A 10,000-nucleotide genomic window follows, 5' to 3' on the forward strand; every position below is an offset into this window, starting at 1 on the left:
CTCTATCCGTCACTAACACTGTCTGCCATTTATGATGAGGGTTGCTACCCCGTTTGTCAATTTCACAAGTCGTTTTTACGTCAATAATGGCTGAAGGAAATTATCCTTAATGTGACTTTTCTTTGGAGAGAGAGGCAACAAAGCAGGAAGAGAGGCAGGCAGGTAGGAAGCGAGGCAGGAAGGAAGCGGGGCAGCTAGGTAGCGAGGCAGGTAGGGAGGCAGGTAGGGAGCTAGGCAGGCAGGAAGGGAGGCAAGGAGGGAGGGAAGCAGGGTGCTGGGCAGGCAGGCAGAGAATTAGGAAGGCAGGGAGGCAGGCAGGCAGAGAATTAGGAAGCCAGGGAGCTAGGCAGACAGGGAGCTAGGCAGATAGGGAGCTAGGCAGACAGGGAGCTAGGCAGATAGGGAGCTAGGCAGACAGGGAGCTAGGCAGACAGGGAGCTAGGCAGACAGGGAGCTAGGCAGACAGGGAGCTAGGCAGATAGGGAGCTAGGCTGGCAGCGTGTTAGGCAGATAGGGAGCTAGGCAGACAGGGAGCTAGGCAGACAGGGAGCTAGGCAGACAGGGAGCTAGACAGGCAGGGAGGGAGATGTTGAATGTACACCTCATGGTGGAGGTACAGGACATTCAGACAGACCAAACCAGAGCGGTCATTAAGCTAACAAAAAGCCCTGCATTGATTTTACTGTGGGGGGAGGAGGAGGGGAAGGGAGGGAGAGTAGGAAGGAGGAGGGGAGGGGGGGAGGCGGTGGAGAGGTATTGTTGCCATGGTTTCAGGAGACAGCCATTATCTGTGTGTAGTTAAAGACTGACCTCTTGGCTCTCTCATTAGATGAAGTGCATGCTTTTGAATGTTGACTACAGTACACCCCCCCCCCCCTCCTCCCTCACTTCCCTCTCTCCTCTCCTCTCCTCTCCTCCCTCTCTTCTTCCACTAGCCTTTCATTCACAGCCTTGCCACTGCTTTGTGCCGGATCACTCAGATTCCTGAAGGGGTGGAATGCACACATCCTTAAAAGGTATAGTTCAGGCCTATTTTGGGGTTGAATTACCCTTACCTTAAGTTGTGTCTGAAGGGCCATGGTGACAGAATCCACAAGAATTCACTATTTAGTCCTGCCACAGCCAGGAGTTAACATTGTCGAAATGAATGAATAGAAACAGCCGAACCGATGTTAGCAATGCTGCTCTGCAAGCCCAAACTTCCTCAAAAACACTTCAGACTAGGTTCGGTAGTTGTGGAGGTTGCAGGGATGTTTTTAAAGTGCACAACGCTGAGATAATCGCTGGAATTTTGTCACGCAAAACTGGAACCATTCTGTCATGTAGTTTCACATCTGTTCCTGTGGTTTGCTGTAACATGGACAGTACAGTTGAATTGTATTCCATTGGGCAATCAGATACGGACCAATTACCAGAACTGTGAACAAACTCGCCGGTGGCTTGATGGAACTATCAGTGCATTGGAATAATCTGATATTACTTCAAAAGCAACGACATTCTCACTGGGAAGAACTCTTTGCGAGTATTGACGCTACCGAACTTAGTCTGAAGTGTTTTTGAGGAAGTTTGGGCTTGCAGAGCAGCATTGCTAACATCGGTTCGGCTGTTTACATTCATGAATTTTGACAAAGCTAATATGCTAACTCATAAGTCATAAGTCATGGCTTATTGTGGATTCTGTCAGCATGGAGCCTTCAGAACACAACTCAAGGTAAGGGTAATTCAACCCAAATATAGATTTGGCCTGAACTTTCCCTTTAACACACAAACCCAGGCACGGTCGCACACACACAGTGTTAGTTTAATGGGGCCTTTATTAATAGCTCCTCAGAGCAGCTGAAGACAGTACATGCAGCACTACAGCAGGTGGCCATGGCTGTAAACCAAGCCCTGTCCAAGGTGCTGAAGTAGAACAGACCTCAGTCAGTCAGTCAGCACTTTCTGTCTATCTACTGCTACTGATGGAAATCCCTACTAAAGTCGGTTCTGTTGTTCACATTCATGAATTTTGACGATGCTCCAGCGGCAGGAGTAAATTATGGATTATTGTGGATTCTGCCAGCATGGGGCCTTCAGCCACAACTCAAGGTAAGGGTAATTCAACCCAAATATAGATTTGGCCTGAACTTTCCCTTTAACACACCAAGCTTTCATAGCAGGTTAGCTGAGCATTTTAGCTAACCCTATCCCTTTTCCTAACCTTAACCTTATTCTCCTAACCTGCTACATGAATTATCCTAACCTGCTGCGTAAGTTCTCCTAACCTGCTATGAAAAATACACTTCTGGTGGTACCTGTATTCCACCTAGTCAGAACGTTGCGAGTGTACCCATAAAGCACGAACTACAGTATGTGCTAAAATAGGTGCTGTGATTTGTTGAACTCAACTGACATTACAAAAATTTGAATGCACCATGAAAATGATTGCCATGCAGCCATAGATGCGGTGAAGAAGTCAATGGAACGCAGACGTTCCACTGACCATATTGGTGCACATTCATCAAATCTGTCATGATTCATGTATTCAGTATTCAGTATAACTGGCCCATAATGTGGTTACTTAAGTCCGATTTTGATATATTTGGCTGTTTTCGTGGCATAACATGTAGAAGTCGTCCCTTTTCAGGTTTAGAAGAAGTGACTGCGAAATACTTTCTTCCTGTTTGTTTAAGCTGGTTAGCATAACTAGCAAACAGAAACCTGTGGCGGTAGCCAAAGTCGTTTTTATCTGTAGTGAAGTTGATCGGTGATGATGACATGAACATGTGTTGGGGTTGACATCCGTACAAACATTCTACTTCTATTTTCACCTCAACATAGTGTGTAATACACATATAAATAATAGCCTAAATGTAGGATCATTTTGCTGGGGGGCAATGAGGGAACTCGTGATCTTTCCAACACGGCCCCCCAAGCATTTCCATGGCAATTTCATTGTTTTGGTCGAGTTCGATTGACCTCTACCACATCTATTATACCCATGAGTTTACCAGTCAAATTGCCAGGGTTAGAGGTTCTATGTGGGCTGCTGCAGCATTGTGGGGGGTGTTGCCTTGGCAACCAAATACTTGTTTAATAATAATTTATATTACTAGCTTGTATACCCACAAAGTCATAAACCCCACCCATTTCTACAATTTCTCTTCTTAAAATTAGAATTTAAACCTAAGCCTAACCACATTGCTAAACATATGCCTAACTTTAACCTTAAATTAAGACCAAAAAGCTTATTTATTTATTTTTTTTGCCAATTTTGACTTTGTGGCTGTGGAATCTGACTTTGTGGCTACAGAAGCAAGTGCAAACCCAACACCTTGCTTGTTCCAGGAAGGAGCAACAAAGTTTCATCACATTGTTAAAAGTCATTTTCATTGCAAGCTAAAGCGTACTGTTAGCTAGCTCGGGTACATTAGCTTGCTGGCTCGTTAGCTAGCTAACGTTACATGTATGATCTGTGTAGTAATATTATTTGTATCTCAGAAACCCATTTGCATTGCTAGTTATAGTCTAAAATTAGCTAGCTAGCTAACATTAAACGTAGTTGGTTAGCTTGCAGGTTCATACTATAGAATGTACTGCATTGTGGCTAGCTATGACATTCAGTATGTATTGCTATTAGTATGGGTTGGGATTATGGTTAATTGTTTAACTAGCTAGCTAGCTACATGTCTAAACAAAATACTCCACTTTGCCAGATGATTACATGACCCATAAAGTTAGACCAGGTGTGTCTGGGGGTGATTACAGCCATCTATAGTATTTCATGAACATGTGTACATGTCTAAACAATAGTGACCCATCCACTTAGCTACATGTGGCTGGGGATTGGTTATAGCATTTCTTTCACATGACCCATTCATTTAGACAAGTGTGTCTGGGTAAGCATCATGTAATAATGACTAAATATTTTTACAGTATTATTATCTGGACACTTTGGGTTTTGATATTGCTACTATGCAAATATGCAAGCAACCATTTCAGTGTACCGTTGACACCTTCTGTATCCTGTGCATGTGACAAATAAACATTGATTTTACTTGATATAGTAATGTAATGCGATGGAGAGGGTAATGTGAAGAACAACCACTTGCACCAGAGTCAGATTAGGATATAGGTCACGGACTAGAGTGTACTCTTATCTGGAGTTTTTTCTTCTTGTAGGCTACTACTTTCACCACTTTTAGTCCTGAAATCTTTGGTTGTTTACTACGCTACTTTACTCACTCTGTTTAGCACATGGCCTCACATGTGAATCCTTAAAGAGATGGGTGGGGCTAATGCTTAAGAGGGTGTGAATGATGCGGAATAGGTGTCGACAAAGAAGAGCTCTGCAGTAGGTGTACCAAAATATTCAAGAGCCATACTGTCACGCCCTGACCTTAGAGAGACGTTTTATTTCTCTATTTGGTTCGGTCAGGATGTGATGTGGGGTGGCCATTCTATGTTCTATTTTCTATGTTTTGTATTTCTTTGTTTTGGCCAGATATGGTTCTCAATCATGGACAGCTGTCTATCGTTGTCTCTGATTGGGAACCATACTTAGGCAGCCATTTTTCCCACCTGTCTTTGTGGGTAGTTAACTTTGGTTGTGGCACATAGCCCTTAAGCTTCACGGTTGTTTTTGTATTGTTTATTGTTTTTGTCGGCGTCATCCTAATAAAAAGGAATATGTACGCTCAACACGCTGGTCTACTTCATTCGACGGCCGTGACAGTGGGGTTACAAGTTTCAAAGCAGAATGACAGTGTTCCTCAACTGCAGTGTATGATATACCATTTTGTAGCTCTGAGTCTCTACTTTTATCCAGCGTAAAAAAACACAATTTCAATGTTGCTATATAAGATTGAATCGAGGTGGTCGGTCACACATATATTTTAAACAGTTTTGGCGTATTTCACTTTCATGACGCTCTTCATTCGGAACCGTCGGTAACACGGTAATTGTGCCAGCCCTACGTTCTCTCCCTCTCACCCCTTCCTTTACTGTTATCGGACAAAGAACAACCAGAACCCTAGAAGAGGAGGGAAGAGTTAAGATGAACAAAGTCAGATGGAAGTGAAGGGGAATGAACGGATGGAGAAAGAGGGAGATAGAGACACTGTATGTATAGTGAATATTTAATGGTGTTTTAATACAACAACAGATCCACCATCCACAGACTAAGTAGGTGTACATCCTTATCTGTTATGTTACAGGATGGGCGGTCTCCTCTCCTTTATCTGCTGTCTGTATTGTCTGCCTCAACTGCTTGGATGGACACCTGCTTGGGGACTGTCTCGACTGCTACCCATGTCAATGTAAATATGTATGCACGGAGGCAGACAAAATGCGTACAACTCCCAATGCGCTCAGATCACATCACACTGCCATTTTGAATGAAGAGTGATTACTGAGAACAGCCCTGTGCTGTGCTGCTGTGCTGGGCTGAGCTACATGCTAATTTCCCCCCCAGAACACCCAGATATTTGTGCAAATTAAGTGTTTTTCTGCTTCCTCCCTGATGCGCATGAATATCTATTCAAATTGAGGCGGCGGGAGAGAAAGAGAGAGGGGAAGAGAGGGGGAAGAGAGGGGGAAGAGAGCCGTTCAAAGAGCCTAACTGCAGCAGAGATGTTTAGCTATTCAGGCTGACTCGTGTTGCACAGAGGCTTGTGTTGAGGTCTGACCAGAACAGAACAACACTCCTGAGTTCAGCACTGAGGTCAGGAAAGTATTGTTTTGTGAGGTTCCCCGGGCATGGTGGCTTCTGTAGTGTCACGCCACAAAACAACAACAACAGCACAAAGACTGGTGATGTTTTATACATCTGCTAAAGGTGATGCATTTCTGACGCACAAAATGGGCTTGTGTGGTCTCTATGTCAGAGAGGATAGAGAGGAGAGAGAGGAGAGAGGAGAGAGGAGAGAGGAGAGGGGAGAGAGGATAGAGAGGATCGAGAGGATCGAGAGGATAGAGAGGAGAGAGGAGAGAGAGGAAAGAGAGGAGAGAGGGGAGAGAGGATAGAGGAGAGAGAGGAGAGAGAAGATAGAGAGGAGAGAGGATAGAGCGAGAGAGAGAGATATGGAGAGATGGAGAAAGAGGCAAAGTGAGGGAGAGAGAGAGAAGAGGGCGGGAGCAAGATGGACAGAAACAGAGCGATAGTGAGAGTAATGGAAAGAGAGATGGAGGTGTGTAAAGAGAAATGGCAGGCTCGCTAACAGGCTCCAGTAAAGAGGAACCAGATCTTTATTAATAATTGGCTTATGAGTAATACAGTAATTGGATCCCCTCCCCCACCGCCCCTTCCCCATATCTCTGGCTGTAAATGAAACGACAGAGGGAGGGAGGGAGGAGAGACTGGGCGTAAGATAAAGTTGACATGATCTTGGCCTGGTTTCCATATCAAACCCATCTCCATGGTAATAACAATGCGATAGGTAAATATGCCATCATAATGAATAATAATGGTACTGACTCAGATAGTTACATGGCACTATTGATATGTAGGGAATGTTGTTGATCGATATCTCATTAACAGTTGATTTGGGAGGGAGATTGATGCAGTGTCAGTAGCACCTAGTGCTCACTGTAGAACACACTGTTAACCTGGCCATTAGACACACTGAGACACCCTCAATGGCCCAATACAGCCATTATCATTACCTGCCCCATTGGGAAACTACTCGACATTTTATGCTTTCTGTGCTTGAGATCATTCAGTACTCATTAGTGAGAGGCTACTGCAGTGTTTCCCAAACTCGCCCCCCCCCCCCCCCCACATTTTGTTTTTTACCCTAGCCCTACACAGCTGGTTCCAATAATCAACTCATCATCAAGCTCTGATGTTTGGAATCAGCTGTCTTGTGCTAGGGTAAAAACCAAACGTGGGGGGTGGGGGGAGTTTGGGAAACACTGCAGTAGCCTCTCACTAACGAGTACTGAATGAGCTCAAGCACAGATGAGCTCAAGCACAGAAAGCATAAAATGTCCACTAGTTTCCCAATGGGGACAACAATTAGGCAGGTGATGATAATGGCTGTATTGGGCCATTGAGGGTGTGTCAGTGTGGGCTACTGTACAGTGTCTAGGATGGCACAAAGGCTACTGGAGTCTATAGGACTGCCATTCAAATCATGATGGGCCAAGACAGTAGCCATGTGCTAAACTCCCTACTGTTGCCAATTAGCAGTAATGCAATAAAGACTGTTTAATTAGACCTAATGTATATCAGACAAGAGGATTAGAAATAGGAGCGCTATAATTTAAGAAACACTGTTTAAACACGGACCATGTCCTAAATCAATTCCTCTGTAATAAAGATTTGGGCCAAGTCCCAAACCCCTGACGGAGGGCTTGGTGATGTAGTAAGACTGTGCATGGCTTGCCAGGGTGCTGAACAAATCAATGGACAGCGTTTACACTAATCACATTGATTTGTGGATGTGGTGGATGGATGCTGCTCTGGTGGTGAAGGAACAGGGGTTACAGGGCAAGAGAGATGGGTGGATGGAGAGAGAGAGAGGGAGAGAGAGAGAGAGAGAGAGAGAGAGAGAGAGAGAGACAGAAAACGAGAGAGAGAGAGAGAGAGAGAGAGAAAACGAGAGACAGAGAAAACAAGAGAGAGAGAAAACGAGAGACAGAAAACCAGAGAGAGAGAGAGAGAGAGAGAGAGAGAGAGAGAGAGAGAGAGAGAGAGACAGAAAACGAGAGACAGAAAACGAGAGAGAGAGAGAGAGAGAGAGAGAGAGCGAGAGAGAGAGAGAGAGAGATTGTAAATTCATCTTCAAACCAGGTGGTACTTCAGCTGGGCAGTGACAGTGCCAACTCCTACACTACAGCTGATGCTCTGTGCTGCCCTGTAGGACATTGTGAGGGGGTATATCTGCAGATAGACAGACAACATCCCATCACCGACAGAAGTTTGTGTGTCTGTGTGTTCGTGTTTATTTTATTTTACCAGGTAAGTTGAGTGAGAACATGTTCTCATTTACAGCAACAACCTGGAATAGTTACAGGGGAGAGGAGGGGGAGGGGGGGGGGGGGGGGGTGAATGAGCCAATTGTAAGCTGGGATGATTAGGTGGCCATGGTGGTTTGAGGGACAGATTGGGGATTTAGCCAGGACACCAGGGTTAACACCCCTACTCTTACGATAAGTACCATGGGCTCTTTAGTGACCACAGAGAGTCAGGACACCCGTTTAATGTCCCATCCGAAAGACGGCACCCTACACAGGACAATGTCCCCAATCCCTGCCCTGGGGCATTGGGATATTTTGTAAAACCTCAGGAAAGAGTGTCTCCTACTAGCCCTCCAACACCACTTCCAGCAGCATCTGGTCTCCCATCTAGGGAGCGACCAGGACCAACCCTGCTTAGCTTCAGAAACAAGCCAGCAGTGGGATGCAGGGTGGTTTGCTGCTGGGATGTGTGTGTGTGCCCACAGCTTTGCCCATCAAAGACTGAGTCACGCTGTGCAGAGGGCCTCATCCTTCAATCGACTGCAGCCGCCATGCAAACACGCCTCTGTAAAACAATGAGCTTTTTATGGACTGTGTTAGAAAACAAGGCCTCATCCAATGAGATTATTGGACGGACTAAGGAAAACAAGGCTCATCCAATGACGTCCACGGACTGGCTATGAGCCTGTCTCTGCCTTACATAAATATGTCATAATGCTGTGTTACTGTACGCTCGCTGATCTACTCTCCTCCAACTAGTCTACCCTGCACTTTCATCAGCACCCTTCATTCTGGGTGATCCCTCCCCCTCCTCCTCATCCTCCACCCTTCCTCAGCCATCACATCTCCTCTCCAGATCAAAACCAGAGTTCAATCGTGACAAATCAGACCATCTATGTGAAGCTAGCAACAATAAGGACAATAATGGACTTCTCTGATAGCCTTCAAAATAAAAGTATGGAGGGCCTCCCGGGTGGCGCAGTGGTTAAGGGTGCTGTACTGCAGCGCCAGCTGTGCAATCAGAGACTCTGGGTTCGCGTAGGGAAATCCTTGTCTCATCGCGCACCAGCGACTCCTGTGGCAGCTCCAGTGGCGGGCCAGGCGCAGTGCGCGCTAACCAAGGTTGCCAGGTGCACAGTGTTTCCTCCGACACATTGGTGCGGCTGGCTTCCGGGTTGGATGGCGCTGTGTTAAGAAGCAGTGTGGCTTGGTTGGGTTGTGTATCGGAGGACACATGACTTTCAACCCTCGTCTCTCCTGAGCCCATATGGGAGTTGTAGCAATGAGACAAGATAGTAGCTACTAAAAAAACAATTGGATACCACGAAAAAGGGGTAAAAAATACAATTTAAAATGGCATAATTCTACTATTTGTATTCATTTGCATCACTGTCAGTGGCATACTTTTAGTTTGAAGGCAAACCGCAAACTCCACTATTGTGCCTAATCCTTATTGTGGCTAGCTTCCCACCACATAACCTGGTGCGGAACCTCACTAGCCAGATGGAGCTAGCTGGCTGCTTATAGCGTTAGCTTTGGGCAACAGGGATACGTAGCTGCTAGCTATTTATTTTCATGAACTCATGATGTTCAATTTCAATAGGTGAACAACAAGTGGCAACCTCGCTAATACTTACTCACAAGGATTCCTAAATCATTGCTAAGAATAATGAAAATGACTGCAGGTTCAACTGGTCATTGTTTTCAGGCTGGTTATATTGGTGCTATCTAGGTACCAAGCTAAAGCTAGCTACCCCAGAAGTTGCGGTTGAACAAATTATGCTTTATTAGCAACGCGGTATTGTAAACACATGGTTTGTGGCCGGTGTTTGCAGACTTTTTGGTCCAGCTTTGACAGTGCTACTGTATCTTTTTTTACATGCAAAGACCCAAACAGCGTTCCATAGTATGTATGTCGTGAAGCTAATAGCAGTGACGCTATTACTGTGTAACTCCGGTAGGGCAACATCTGAAAAATAGCGTACTTGGTAGTGTGTACCGGTGCTCGACCAGTCCGCGAAAGCCAAGATCACCCACGACAGAGAACAGTTGATCATCGAGG

At 45.4% G+C, this 10,000-nt stretch overlaps 1 protein-coding gene across 1 annotated transcript in view; it reads right to left on the bottom strand.

Annotated features, from left to right (window-relative positions):
- The window catches only part of plxna2 (plexin A2), a 342,953-nt gene that overhangs the window by 135,389 nt on the left and 197,564 nt on the right, over positions 1-10,000 (bottom strand). The window lies entirely within an intron of this gene.

Source organism: Oncorhynchus mykiss, chromosome 16 (genome assembly GCF_013265735.2).
Source record: "Oncorhynchus mykiss isolate Arlee chromosome 16, USDA_OmykA_1.1, whole genome shotgun sequence".
Classification (NCBI taxonomy): Eukaryota; Metazoa; Chordata; class Actinopteri; order Salmoniformes; family Salmonidae; genus Oncorhynchus; species Oncorhynchus mykiss.